The sequence below is a fragment of the Vidua macroura genome, chromosome 1 (assembly GCF_024509145.1).
Source record: "Vidua macroura isolate BioBank_ID:100142 chromosome 1, ASM2450914v1, whole genome shotgun sequence".
Classification (NCBI taxonomy): Eukaryota; Metazoa; Chordata; class Aves; order Passeriformes; family Viduidae; genus Vidua; species Vidua macroura.
Window position 1 is genome coordinate 119446435 of NC_071571.1, and position 14960 is coordinate 119461394.

General features: G+C 37.5%; 1 protein-coding gene across 11 annotated transcripts in view; it reads left to right on the top strand.

Annotated features, from left to right (window-relative positions):
• DNAJC5B (DnaJ heat shock protein family (Hsp40) member C5 beta) overlaps window positions 1-14960 on the top strand; it is a 58869-nt gene that overhangs the window by 716 nt on the left and 43193 nt on the right. For 6 of the 11 annotated variants that reach the window (XR_008439960.1, XR_008439959.1, XM_053994295.1 and 3 more), the window contains exons 2-6: window positions 402-503; window positions 842-986; window positions 2316-2460; window positions 5956-6001; window positions 8341-8513. The gene's annotated coding sequence lies outside the window, so the exon portion shown is untranslated. Of the gene's footprint in view, window positions 1-401; window positions 504-841; window positions 987-1205; window positions 1287-2315; window positions 2676-5955; window positions 6002-8340; window positions 8514-14960 lie in introns of those variants that run through there. The other 5 variants (XM_053994286.1, XM_053994323.1, XM_053994315.1 and 2 more) reach the window with 5 other exon arrangements.

The window sequence follows — 14960 nt, forward strand, 5'->3', positions numbered from 1 at the left end:
TGGCTGCTCCTGCGGGAGGCTGAGCACCGGTCAGTGCAGCCTGGCCTTGAACACCTAGCTTGGGCAGCTGCTTGAAAATCAGACATGGAAAGATAGTTTTGTTTCAAAATGCATCATCCATCAAATGCAATACACTGGGGAGTTTGTATTTGCATTGGAGCCCTTGTGGTTCATTATTAGAGTGAGGAGAGGTGGGATTTTTGCAAGACAAAGAGGTAAAACCATATAATTTTTGGTAACATAAAAAATTAGGTTCCTGCAAACCACACAATTCCAAGAATTGCACTTTAAGGGAGAAAAGGAATAATCCATGACGTGATCTACTAGTCCATAGCTATGTACATCATATTAGCTGGGACACCTAGAAATAAGCTTTGCTTTTTTTTTTTTTTTCTTTTTAGGACTAAGCCTCCCTTTGTCTCTCTGGAACTGCTTTTTTTTCCCCCATCCTTTCATCTCTTTTATTTCTCCATCATAAAAAAATCCTAAATATAGCATGACAGGTAAGGGAATGTTTCTGTTCTTTGAATAATATATGAAGTGCCTGTACCCACTTAAAAATCATATTTTGCAAAATGATTCATATGATTTAATTTTGCATAATACATTGTTCTTCTCAGTGCTTGCTTACAGGCAGAAAGGTTTAGATTTCACATGATAGTTGTTATTTATAGGCAATGACACAGCTTTGGAGGAACTCATTTGGAAAGAATAGGTGGCTTGTATGGAGGATTTTCATCTGTTTGAGCTAGTTCTAGAAGCAAGTTGTTTTATAGATGTGGACTGATGGCCATTTCACCTTGAGCTGTGAAGTTAACAAATGCACCTCATTCTTTTGCAGAGCTGTAATCCCGCCTTGTCTCATGGATAGCCAAAAGAACATATGGACACATGAGGAGGACACTGGATCAGCTTCCGTGTCTTAAGAGCTTTTTTCAGCTGTTTTTCCCCTTTTTTAAAAAATTAAAATCTCACAAGCATTCTCAGTATGATTTTATAATGCATGCATGCAACATTTCAAGATACAATAAGCACATGGTAGTTCAAAGTAAAGTAACATACTCTCTTTTTTTTCCCCAGTAATTAAGACATGTCAGGTTTTCTTCTGCATTCTTTGACAGTTTACTCATATTTGGCCTGCTTACATTAAATCAGCAGTGCATTTGAGTTACTGATAGAACTCCACCAGCTTCACTGGTGCCAGGATTTTCCTCTCCTAATAAGTTTTCAAAATTACTTTTTGTTCTTTTTGTTCTACTGATAAAGAATTTGTCTTCTGTACTCAGGTAGGATGGATTTTTATTCTAGTCAATCTGAAATTCAATTCATCAAAAATATGTCATGTTTTTTAGGGGGGAAAAAAGTATATTCTTACTTTCACAATATAAGTAGTGTATATTGCAATCCTATATGGTCAAACTATAAGTGAAGATTATTGATAGTGTGTTTTATGGTTCCTATCAGCATACTTACCATCTGATTATTTGAAATTAGTTCTTTAAGGACACTTTAATTTTCAGTCTAACACAGAATAGCCTTAAATAACATATCCAGTGTTGCCCCTCAGATTATCTTTGATATCTAATTAATGTTACCTAAACACCTTTAGGGAATCTGAAATACATTATTATGAAGTAAGCATAGATTTTCCAGGCAGTGACTGTTTCCATAAGTGTGATGTTCTCAGGACACAAATTGCTATTTTTTAATAAATACAGAAGTTATTAATATTAGCCCAATGTTGATTTCTTGAGTGAATTTACAAGAAAGACTCTTAGAGACTCATAGAATGGTTTGGGTTGGAAGGGACCCTAAATATCACCTAGTTCCAACCCCCAATCTTACCTCAGGATGACAGACAAAGCCTTAAAATTATGGGGTAAGTCACATATTTTCAGCCTAAATACGTTTGTTGCAAAAAGAATGCATATTCTGTGACTTACATTCTGCCAATTCTGTCTGTTGTCTTCACTTGCCATGCAGTAAGAGCTTATAGGAAAGGAAAGATGGTTTTATTGATTTTTGTCATAGAGGTTAAACAACTCCAAAGTATTTATTCGGAGCATTTTGTTTGAATTAAATTTCAGCCATGGAGTTCTGTGAGTATCATGGTGGTGCATGTCTTAAATGCATCAAAGGATATTATGAGGTGCCATAGTTCAGCCATGTAAGCCCTGTGTCTTGTGAATTCTTTATCATGGCAGATACAGCTATTAATTAGAATATTCAAATTTAGGGAGCATTAATAATGTTTCAGTATTTCTTTTCACATTTGCATTAATGATGTGTCATTTACACATCATTACTATTTTCAGGGTGCTGTCTAGCAAGGAAGAAGCATTACTGATGGCCGAATTTATCACAAAGAACAGCACTTGTGAAACTGGAGAGATGGAAGATCACAAAATCAGAGTTAGTTTAGTTTCCTGGTTACAGTAAAAGGAAGATGAAATCACACAGGTACTCCAGCAAGACATTCTGCAGGATTAATTGCACGGCACAGAGTGCCTCTCTGGGGCACACCCAGCTAACACTAGCAGAACTGAACAGTCTGAACAGAAGAGGATGCTTTTCCCATGTCCTCTGTACAAAATGGAAAATAAGGATCCTCAAAGGCATGATGTGCTTGTATTTTGAAAACATCCTGAGAACAGAGGAAATATTTATTTGTACAGGTACATGATCAAAACAAGCACAAGACACTTTAGCTTTTCTTCTTACCTGAAGAAGTTATGTGGTCTAAAAATCAGGGTTATTCTGCAGACAAGTAAAAAGTGTCTTTGTTTGTTACATCCCGAGTCACTGCATTTGTAGACATTGTTTTTGGCATGTCTTTGGCACATGATCAGATAGTACTTTTTTTTTCTACCCAGAGTTATTGTCTGACTGAATACTGTACATTTCCATAGGAATTTCAGACATCTGGCAGCTCAGCTGAAATGTACTTCTCTCCCTCTTTGGTGTGTTCCTTCCTTCTGCCTTGCCCTGGGTCTGCATTGGGCTCCTTTGCATTGTTGGGCAATACAACATTCTTGTCTCCTCTTTAGTTTGACATCCCCTGCACACTGGATATTTTCTGCAGAACTTTGCATCATCCTCTCAGTGTATTCATTCTTCCTGACTGTGATAACTTGCACTTGCCTTCACCTGAGTGTATGGTGGTTTCCTCAACCCATTTTTTTGGTTGTTCAAGATTGAATACTAGTCCTGTCCTTCAATATACTTCCAGACTTCCCTGGCTCTCTGTCATCTGCAATTTTAATAAGCATGCTCTCAAAACAGCTCAGCAGTAAAAATTCCATGAATGAGTTAGTCTAAGACCTGGAAGAGATCTGAAGAATGGTATTTAGTATATCCTGTCAACTCATGCTAACTCCTCTGGGAACGTTTTACAGTCACTTTTTGCACCCGTATTGCAGTAGCTTTATCTTTTCTATGGCCCAGGTTCATCATTCCTGACTTTAGAGGCTTAACCTGGAGAGTAGTTGCCTAAGGCTAATTCATAGTCAATAATTAAGGGAAAGACAGCAGGCCCTTCAAGTTGTTCTTTGAAGTTGCCTTTCTCTTTACTGAAAGGAAGGAACATGGCATAACCTTTCCCCTAATTTAAGTGTGCTTCAGTTAGTGTCTGGGAAGTCAATCAGATGAAGTGGGATGTGTGATGGTGTTTATGGCAGTGTCAGGGTGGGCTGTGGAGAAGGATGGCATCAGCAAAGACAAGCTGAATCACATGTGCTGTGTTCCCATTAGCTACAGGTTTTGTCACTCTGCTGGAGAGGTAGATAAAGTTGGTTTGACTTGTCTGGGCAGACTGCTTGTTTGCTTTTGCTTCAGTTTCTGGTATTTTAAATATTATATTGAAACCTGTTCAGAATATTTTCAATGTTTGTAATAACTTCAGTTTCACTAAACTGACAGTGGCTAAAAAATATGTACCAATTCTACACAAAAACCAGCAAGCTGGAACAGAAAATTAAAGAGTGATCCCAGACCATTTCATGTTTTAATTTGCTTCCAGCCCCAAGAATCATCCTCTATGCTTAATTTAAGACTGGAGTTTTACTGACAAGTTGTAGCCTTCAGGAACAGGACTGACTGTGGAAACTGACTAGCAGAAGTCAGTTCTAAACACAGCTACAGACGATCACAAATTTAATATGGGTTCAAAGCCAGCTTTTTCTAATTCTACCTAAGATATCATTGGGAATATTTCTTTCTAAATGCACTTCTAAAAAGCTTTAGCTAAAGTGCACACAGCTTAACTGGTCTCAGCCACTGGAGTTCTGATGATTAAATTTACCTGGACAAAAATCCTCACACTACAGTTTAAATGACTAAGGGCGTTGGTGTCAGCATAAGCTTGTGGAGAAGGCTTCTCTTTGTGTCATTTTTACATGAATAATAACAGCTGATGTGTAGAATATTTTTAATATCAGAGTGGGAGGATATGAGAACCCCAGGTGCAGTCTCCGAGGTGCAGCTTACAAGTGTAATGGTGTTATTAGAATCTGAAAATTCACAGCTTTTTATGTTGGTAATGGAGGTGGGTTTGAACCCCTATGAACAGATGTAGCAAATTCATTGCACATTCACCAGATGAATAATTTCTTAGCATGCCACTCAGTGTACTGTACCTGATAGCCTCCATGATAAACTGTAGAGCGTCAATCTCCCATTCTATCTTTAGAAAATCTAATGATTTATTTTGATTTGGTTTGATAGCATTTTTTTATGTTTTATGCCTCAGTACCTCATTAAAATTGCACATCCTTTCTAAATTTCTTTACATGAAGGTGCAATTTTTAGCACAGTCTTTTCAAGGATTTTCTAAAGCAATTTTGACTTTTATTTTTTAAAAAAATCTCCATAATTATGGATTAGAATTAGTTTTGGATTTGGAAGTCATGTTTAAGTTCAAAAGATTCCTTAATCTTCATGATTAAGTTCAAAAGGTTACAGCTGAACCTTTACTGGCCTATTGATATGTACTCAAGATGCTGTGTAATGTTAAAACTGAGATGATCACATGCTGACAGAAGTGAAATAATGAGCTAAAGTTGCCACTTACCACCCAGCTGAAGCAAGTGTTTTATTAATGTAATTGTGTTGTGTTGTTAAAAATCAAAGGAAAGCATTTTGCTGTTTATAAGTCAAAAATTAGACCTTTCTTGGGGTCCTGCCATCTTCTAGGGCAGAAGGGGCTTTCCACTGAATTAATTCTGCAGGAGGTTCTGTAGTGAAATGAGCCCACAGGAGAAGCAGCTAATGCAATTCTTGTTTAAAAAAGAATCAAACATGAGCTTTAACTAGTCCTGGTTTTTATAGGACCAGTGCTGGCAATAACACTAGAATTTCTTCAGACAAAGAACATTTTCATTTATGTCTGGTTGTATTAAAGATGAGCACACTCCCTTGTTGCAGAAGCTTATTTGTATGAAAATGTAGACTAGTTGCTTTTTTGTATATGCTAAAATTAATGAAAAATTTCTAGCAACAAAAGGACAGTTTAGCAATAGTCTCCCTTTGGTGTATGAAGCAAATCAGAAATGGGAGTTGGAGTAACTTGCAGCATTTGCACTTCTGATAATTTGGATGACTACAAACAGGATCCTACAGTCTTTCTCTTACACCTACATTCCTCTTGCATTTTGGCTTTTTTACTATTCAATTTTATTTTTATTGAAGGGCTATTGTATGCAATTATTCCCTCACAAAGAAGTTAAGTTGAAATAAATATTAACTACTATTAGAATTAACAATCTCATTCAGAGGATCACATTAGTAGTAAAACTGCATACTAATTAGTATTCAAATAAAATTACTTCATTATATTCCAAGCAGTTATTTTTTCTGCCTTTAAAAAAAATGCTTAAGCATACTACCTCAGTTTCTCCATTAAATCTGAGCTTGCTTCAGAAATCAATCAGAATTTTCATCTTTTTTCTTCCTTTTCAGCTCATTGGTGGAACTGCTCTTCTATCAAACCCTATAGCAGTTGAAGGTAATCCCATTTAGGAATAGAAGCGTGAGGATTAAATATTTGAAGCTACTCTTGATTTTCTGCCATGTAGCGCCCTGACATTTCTTTGTGAAGAAGAGAATATGTCAGGGTTAGCATTAGCATGACTTCTCCTGCAAGTCTGGAAAAACATCTGTCATTCTGCCAGTCTTCTCATTAAGTACCTGAGCAAATGCAACGAGAATATTTCATTACTTTCAAGAGACTAGCTCTGTTTTTATTTAGGTTTGTTCTTTGCTAGACCTTTTGTTTTTAACAATTGCGAAAAGGTAACTGGAATCCTGTCACATTTACGACTCACTAAATTTCTGTGTGCTTAATGCAATTAAAACTGGAAGGAATATTGCCAATATGTCAACAAAAATGCAACAAAGTGATGGGAGGGTTAGTTTACAGAAATTCCTGAACTCTTTTGTCCTGACCAAATGAAAGAAAATTGTTCTTGTAAGACAAGGGCACGCTAAAAGGATTAGCTCTGATAAACTTTTATGTTCAGATAAAAGAGAGTCTGAGTATTAGGAGAACATTTTTTCATCAATTTCTTAAAAGCAGCTTTGCAGTTAATTAGAGACAAGTCTCCTGTTTTAAAAGCTGAATGGGGGACAGGGTGTGGAAGTGGAGAGTAGTGCAGTAAAGCAAAGAGGCTGTAATGGTGTAAAGCACACTGGAAATGTGTTTTTAAAATACACATTTTGCTAATACACTTCATGCTAAACTAGATCCTGCTGTGCAGAGAGGCCATGCCCATCCATCTCAGTTCTCCTGGCTGTTTGCTCCTCAGTACTAATGCTCACCTCTAGAGTTAGCCAAGAGAGTTAAACTGGAAAAAAATTACTTTTAGCCCCACCCTCCTTCCTTGCCCCCCGTAAAACATGGGACCAGCCAAACAGCACAGCTGGTTCAAGGTGCAGGTATATGTAACTAGCAATGGGAGTGCCCCTTTTGGAGTCAGCCTACATTCAACCACCTCAACTGTATCATAAAAACTCACCTACATGGTGTAAATCAGCATTATGTAAGGAGTTACTCAGATACCATAAAATTCAAAAAGTGGTTCATTTTAGAAAATCTAGTTTTAAAATCTCACAGAAATATATTCATTGGAATATGTGAGTAACATATTGAAATATATAACAGATAAGAGCAATATGTAATGTATGTATGGAATATATTACATATGTCTAATATTCATGTAATATATTTATGATACAAGATAGACATAGCAGGAATTGTGGTGAAAATATGGGTTAATTGGCATAAAGTGTTGGTGGTACAAAGCATATACTTAATTTTATGCGTGTTCTTACATGCTTTGCTGAGCTGGGATTATGGAGAGCACCCTCTAGTCATGTTAGAACATCAGTTAAATCTACATAAGTCAATACCATGTCAGCAGTTTTCTAGATTAAATTACATGACTAGGAATTTGTAGACTACTTTTATACAAATATAGGCCTAAGAAAATAAGCAGCTTTTATAATGTTTCATCTTACCCTGGACTTGGAATGTTTAATATAATTCTTTAGTAAGAAATTTCATGCTAAAATGTATAAAATCTGAACAAATGTACTAGTCTGCAAATTGTTCAAAACCTGCAAGGCAGCGTGTTTTGTAGAATACCTAAAACCAGGAAAAACCATGACGTCTGCTTAGTTCTATGCAGGAGGTTTTACTTACACACCCAACTTCTGAGTACACAAAATAAGTAGAAAGCCCTGTCTTAAAAGACAGAATGAATGTAAAGCCCCAATAGAAACGCTGATATTTCTGCAGACTATGAAGAATTGAGAACAGGCCCAAAAAGCTTAATTTGGTGAAAGATTGCTTATCTTGCTGTGATCTTGAAATAGATGATCTGTGGGAAAATGACATGTCGTTGCATCTGTAGCCAAAATAATAAATTCCCAGATAATGGGAGAATTTAATTTGTTAGGAGTCAGAATTAATACTAATACACTGCAAGTCAATACCATTTGCATTACAAGTGCCTGGTTTATTGCAAGATGCGGAAAAAATGTACAGTGTGAAGCTATGCTCCCAAACAGTAAATAAATTCAAAGCTTAAATTGCTTTATAATTCAATTTTCAGTTATATTTTTGTTTTCTTGTCACTTTATCATGTCTGTATGCATGGATGTCCATTTGTGGAAACAATTGATGAAATAGATCTTTCTAAACACTACTTGGAAAAAATAAACAAATGTTCATCATGCAAACTTATTCATAATTGCTACTTATCAAATGTAGGGAAAAATATTGTTTTGTATGCAGTTTGTAATGATACATTAATTTAAATTTCATGTGACTTTCAAATGAAATAGGAAAAGGAAAATCTGCTATTGCCTGGCACCAGCAAAGGAGACTGTGATGTGAACCAACAGTAGCAGCATATACTGACTGTTACCAAGTAATACATAATATGGATCCTGTTCTGCTTGGATTTGACATGCATTCTGCAGAAACCCTTCTATGGCATAGATTACATTCACACCCTGTAAGTCTTTATAATACTGCTTCATTCCAACCAAAAGGTTCTAGTGGCCAGTTTCTACTTGCTCTAATAAGGGCTTTCGCCCTGCCTCCCACAAAAAGCTTCACATCTTCAGATTTGTAATTTTGGAATAAAATTAACAGTGTAAATCTGGAGAGTTAGCCGTTATTTGATAGTCTAATTTCCAGTTGTTAGAACTGTAAAAAGCTTAATGCAGAAGCTGATGCAGGGTTAACCTTGGCTGGGGGACTGATGGTGCAGCAGGGCAGCAGTAGTTCCCATGCCTTCTTAAGTAGCTTAGGTAGTTTGCTGCTAGGATACCAGGGTTTGGGAATCCCTGGCTAATATTTGCAAATTGTTTTGAAATAATATTTTGAAATAACATGTAAAAGTTTGAAGAGCTGTTTTTTAAGGAAAGCAAGAAAATGAAGTAACTCACTTCCTCTGAAGTGAATCATCCTCCCTCCATCACTTTAGGAAAAAAAAAACAAAAACCACACTGTAAAGTTTATTGTAAGTAAGACCCATAAGGTTCCCCAGTCATGTACAGTAATTTATGGAAAATTTTATAAATAAGACTTGCAAATTATTGGGTGCTCATTTTCTGTCAATCTCAACTGTGAGTTCTGTCACTGATTTATAGAGGGTTGGGATCTCACCTTCAGAATCAAAAGGATGTTAAAAATTATTTTGTAGAGTTTATAGCAATCATAAAAATCTTTATTGAATTCTGGATAATTTCCATAAATGCCAGCAGTCTCTACCTTTATAGTTATATTGACCTTATTATGGGAAAATCAGCCGACTTGAAAATAAGCAAGTACAAAGCAGTGGCCTTAATTTTAATACTGTTTTCTTGCTCGAAAGCACAGCCCGTGCTCTGTTGTCACAGCTGCCTAATTGAAATTTGATCACACAGCTGGATCACTGGTCACGCACCAGTGACCGCTCAGCGGCTTTGGCAGCTCTTTGCTGTTACACTAACTTTTTGTTTCCCAATCATAAGCAAATTAAAGCAGGCAGCTGCAAAATCATCAATAGGTTAAATTCATTAGCTGTTCTCTCTATGAAATAAACAGGAAAATGAAGCTCTTCTTGGTCTTAATTAGTTCTTATAAAAGTTGGCAGGGAAACAAAGACATTTGTACACTCCTTTATTTTTATAAGAGACTTGCCCGAAAGAAAAACCTCAGACATGTAATTTCCTTTTTTTTTTTTCCTCTCCTGTGCTTAATGCTCTCAGTCAGAAGCTAACCCAGCACCCTGCCTCTGAGGATAGAAAGAAAGGTGGTTTGGCAAGGGGTTACACTATGTCTCCTTTGTGCAGATCGGGGCATGTTCGGGGGAGCCTGCACAAGCTGTTTCCACAGTGATAGGCCACACTCTGTGTGTGCAGACTCCTGTACGGGTAATTCCTCTGCAGGAGAAGCCTTAGCCGAGTGCTGTGGTTCCACAATCGTTACCGCTGGCTCTGGGCCATGCCACATCACCCAGCAGTACAAATTTGATCTGGATCAGGTGTGGGCACATGATTACATTTCTGTCAAATTAGCAGAGCGCTTGGTGAGGATTTTCTGCTGCCTGTCTGCTTTTATCCTGGCTGCAAAGGAAATGCGCTGGGCCAGAACCACAGAGTGTTGGGGCCTTGTGGGCAGCCGATACCTGTTGCAGCACTAATCCTGCTGGGGCAAAGGTAACCTGCCAAAGTTTTGTTGGAACTTGGAACAAATTGAATTGGAAGAGCACATTTCAACTGGAACAGCACCTTGTGTCACATCACATATCCATTAAGCTGGCAGCAGAGGCCTCCAATGTGTTTAATATATAGTTAAACACTGGCATATCCTTTAGCCACAGACTAGTCCAGAGGAGTCTTAATTCTCCTTATTCATACTATTTTCCACAGAATTTACTTGTGCTTCATGCTTGTATGGTGTTCTGGCCCCAATATCCTTCTTAAGGTGCAGCTCTGTGGTGAGCTGCAAACAATGTAAGGCTTTACTGCTGCTGAAAAGGTGTGATGTCACCACTTCCATTGCATCAGTAATGATGCCAGTTGCGGAGTGAGTCAGACTAGAAAGCTGATTTTGCTGAAAACTAAGGGGAAAAATAATAGTAAGAAAGAAAATCAGTGAAAGTTTGGACTGCTCCTTTACTGGCAGCCCTAAGATTAACTTGAGCCAACTGTGATCCCATGGGTTCAGACTTTGAGTTTCAGCTCTGACTATTTTCCAGCTGAAAGGTCTTGTCATAACAAGGTGAGAGAAAAACCTTAAGAACAGCTGTGATAAATGGTTAACAATGAAGCTACTAATTTACTGAAATGTTAGTCTTCTGACCATTGCAAAATATTTCCAGTAGCTATGTGCATAATAACATTCATGTTTACTTTATTGGTGAAATATTTATGCTAATTAAATACATTTTTAAACAAATTTTTACTTTCTGACAGTAAATAACATTCAGGAAAGAAAAATATCTTAGACTTCTCTCTTCTCATCCATTAATCTGTAATTCCCCTACTGGGATTGCATTTTGCTTTAATTCTTTGACTTGTAACTCAACCACTGAACAGGCATTCCTTTCTGGCTCTAGATAAGATAGCTACTCATCAGCACTTTAGAAAGAATTTACCTTTCTCAGCCATCAATTAAGTGAGCATTTCTAAGACAGGGCAATAAATCCAATGTGGGGATTAATGAAGCTTTAGAGAGAAATGCTATCTCCCCTGCTGCATCCCCTCCCTCCTGAGAACTATGTACGTAAGCAGCCAGCTTGCAGGAATTTTGGAGAGAATAGTTGAATGGTAGGTGCAGGGTAGAACTGAGGACTATGTGGGGATTTCAAGAAAAAGCTTGCATACACAAAGACTGCAGGAGATGTCAGAGGGTGAATTTTGAAAACTATGTGAAGGAGGAACAAGTAGGGAGAACTGTTTGGTGCTGAAGAAATGTTGTATTTGGTGGGGAGGACAAAAAGCAAGTCTTGATTCCCAAAGAACAGGTACTGTGAAGATATGGTACTGCTGTTTCCTAATATGTTTCTGGTAAAATAGCCTGAGAAATAGGTCAAAGTACTTATTTATACTGTTCAAGCCAATCTTCCTGATTCTTTGCTGTAGCTGATTAGGCCATGCTAAAATGAATAACCTTGCTACTAGAACTGTGGATTTGTAAATTTACTGTAAGAAGTTGTAGAATACTGCCTTAAAGCACTACAGCTGCTTGCAAAGTAAATTACCAAGACACTGCCTTAATAAAAAATTTGGGAATTCTCTTACTCCACTTTTACTCAAAGACCTAGAAAACTCATCTCTGAGTTGTCAAAGCTAAATAAACTTCCTAGTCTTTGCTTTTCAGACAGTAATTTAATTTAAAGATGGAAATATTATTGTGATTTACATCTTAGTTAAGGCTACCTCCATAACCCACTTTAAATTAGGGAGGATAGACAGAACTTTCTCATAAACCACGATGGAAATAAAATTCCTGGTGTTTCCTAAGTAACTTTTTGAAAAAAGTTAAGTCTATTACTTTTATTTAAAGCATCATGTTAGGGGCCTCTAGTTTAAATTGCCAGGAAAAAAAAATGCTTATATCATGTCACTTAAGTAGTCTGCCAAGGCTTTGAATTGAATTTACTGGAATGAACAAGGAAGTTATAGGTCTGGATTGCTTCTTTGTTTCAAACTGACCACGTAAAGGCATGAAAAATTTAAATATGTAACTGACTGTTCATTTAAGGCTTCTGCTTCTTGAGTTTGCTACTTTTTTTCAGTACTTCAGTTAAAGATATTAAAAACCCAAGTTATATTTAAATTGAGATATTCTATGTGAATAGTAACAGAAGGTCACAATATGTTCAGAGAATTCAAATATATGAATGTTCTCTTATGAATACTTACTTCATGTATAGATGGAGTTGCAGATGGGTTACCAGATGGAATACCTTCCTTCAAATATAGCTCCATGTATTTAAAAATGGATGCAATGAAATCATATTATTTAAATCAATTCTGTTATTACTTTTGAAGCCATAATGACAGTAACTATTCTGTAACAGAGAAATGTGGCAAGAGGAATGTAGCTTCTTGCTGTAAAATTGTTGGGCTTGACTGACATCTTTTTAGATGTCTCTGAAGAAGGGACCTTAATCCAATGCTCTTTTCTTTGTGAAATTGCTTGAATATTTAACAGCATGCAGTAAAGTTCAGACAGGGCACTAGATGTCCAGGAGCATGTGAAACAGAACTGGATAAAAATAAATTACAAGAAGAGCATCAGGGGACATAGCAATTCAGAAGTACTCTTCCTTCTTAACAAAAATCAATCACCATGCCTTAACCAGAGGCCCAGCACATATTGGCAGGAGCATTCTTTTTTTTTCACTGTCTCCATTGTTTTCCTTTGACTATCTTGCTTAGCTGGATGTTACAAATATTGATATCACTAGAGCATAATATTAAAATATAAAACAGCAGAAAAATCCTGCCCAGAGAGTGAAAAACTAGAACACGCTACTCATGTATATACCCTTTCTGAATCCACATATTATCAGCCTACCATATTTCACTTATATCCTCATGCTCTACTTGTGTTGAGTCTTCTTTTTCCAGACTGCCATTCATTCACCAGTGAAAAGTCATCAGCTAGCAAGAGTTCTTCTTCCAGTATCCTCACCTGCCTTCTTTCTCTTGACATGTCTGGTCAGTCATCAATATAAATTCCAATATCCTTGTGACCACCTTTTTGTTGAACAAGGCATAGAAATTAGCAAAAATAGTAATCATAGCAGGGAGGTTTCGGGGAAGGCAATCAAGGACATCTAGAGCCAGTTGCCCAGAACCATGTCCAGGTGGCTTTTGACTATCTCCAAGGATGCAGACTCCAGACCTCGCTGGGCAACTTGTGGCAGTGCTCAGTCATCCTCACAGTGGAGAAGTGTGTCCTGATGTTCAGAGGGAACCTCCTACATTTGGGAATTTGGAGTCTGGGCCCATTGCCTCTGGTTGCAGCACTGGGCACCACTGAAAAGAGCCTGGCTCTGTCCTCATTGCACTGTCCCTTCAGACATTTGCACACATTGATGAGTTCCCCTCATGGAACCTTCTCCATCCTGGACAGTCCCAGCTCTCTCAGCCTTTTCTCACAGGTCAGATGCTCCAGTCTCTTCATCATCCTTGTGGCCCTTTTTTTGACTCTCTTCAGTATGTCCATGTCTCTTTTGTACTTTGGAGGCCCTTATCTGGACCCAGCACTCCAGATGTGACTTTACAAGCACTGAGTAGATGGTAAGGATTATCTCCCTTAACCTGCTAGCTTTACTGAAGCATATCAGCAAGACAGTTTATTTCAATTGTCAAGTTGCTCAAAGTAAAATCTGAGATCTTCTTTCCCTGCCACAACTGGAAGAAAGAGTCAAAAGCTGTAGGTTCTCCATAAAGGTCAGGAGTGCTTTATCTGATCACTTGTATCTCCTATGTGCTTTGATGTTGTTAGTATTAACCCTACCAGATTCAACAAACTATGAATATAATTCAGCTTTTATAAATTGTCTTTCCTTGCCTTGGAACTTAAAATTCACACCACTGTTAAGCAATGACGCCAAGTACCTTTATGCATGTATATCTCTCAGCTCCAGGCTTTAAGTACTTCAACTCTCTATGAGCCTGGAAAAAGAGGGAGTGGTAGGAGGAAGGACTGGAGTGACTCAGAGTCCTTCAGTCCTTAGCTCTGGCTATGTGTAACTGGAGGCTTCTGAAGCAACCCCAGACCTCTTGTTCTGTCTGGGCCATGTTTCAAATTTTTTATGTCTGATATTCAACTTTGAATTTCCAGACATGTTCTGATTTGCCTGTTTTGAAAAGACATGCAATGTATACATGAAATAAAAAGAATAAGCCAGACTTTTTAGATAGAAGAGCTGATCTGACAAAAGATTTATGACAATTCAGCAAATTTTGAGTCTTTTAAAGATTCTTTAGAATGTGTTAAAGATACAGAACAACAAAACTCCCTAGATTTGCTGGGATTGTGTTCGTTTCCTTCCAAGTAAGGAGTGCTTGCAGGAAAAGCAAGGCCGTTTGCAGAGCGGTCCCAGCTCTGCGCACCAGAGGGCGGTGTATCCACACGGAACTGCAAGTCCCGGTGTGTGCCAGGAATGCAGAGCACGGATCTTGTAATACGAGGGATTTGGATAACCTGGACGTGATTTTATTTTCTGCCCGTTTTGTATTTTTTTCCCTAAATTTCTTCTTATCATTAGAAAGAGTACATTTTGGTTTGGTTTGTATTGCAAGAATGATAAAGTCATGTCAAAGATAAGAGATCAAGCATGCTGATTGAATAATCTGGTTTATTGTGTTCATGCAATGTAATGAATTAGCTATACCTACTCTGTTGTTATTGTCCTGGGAAAGATACTTTGATTATGCTATTTTGACTTCTCATA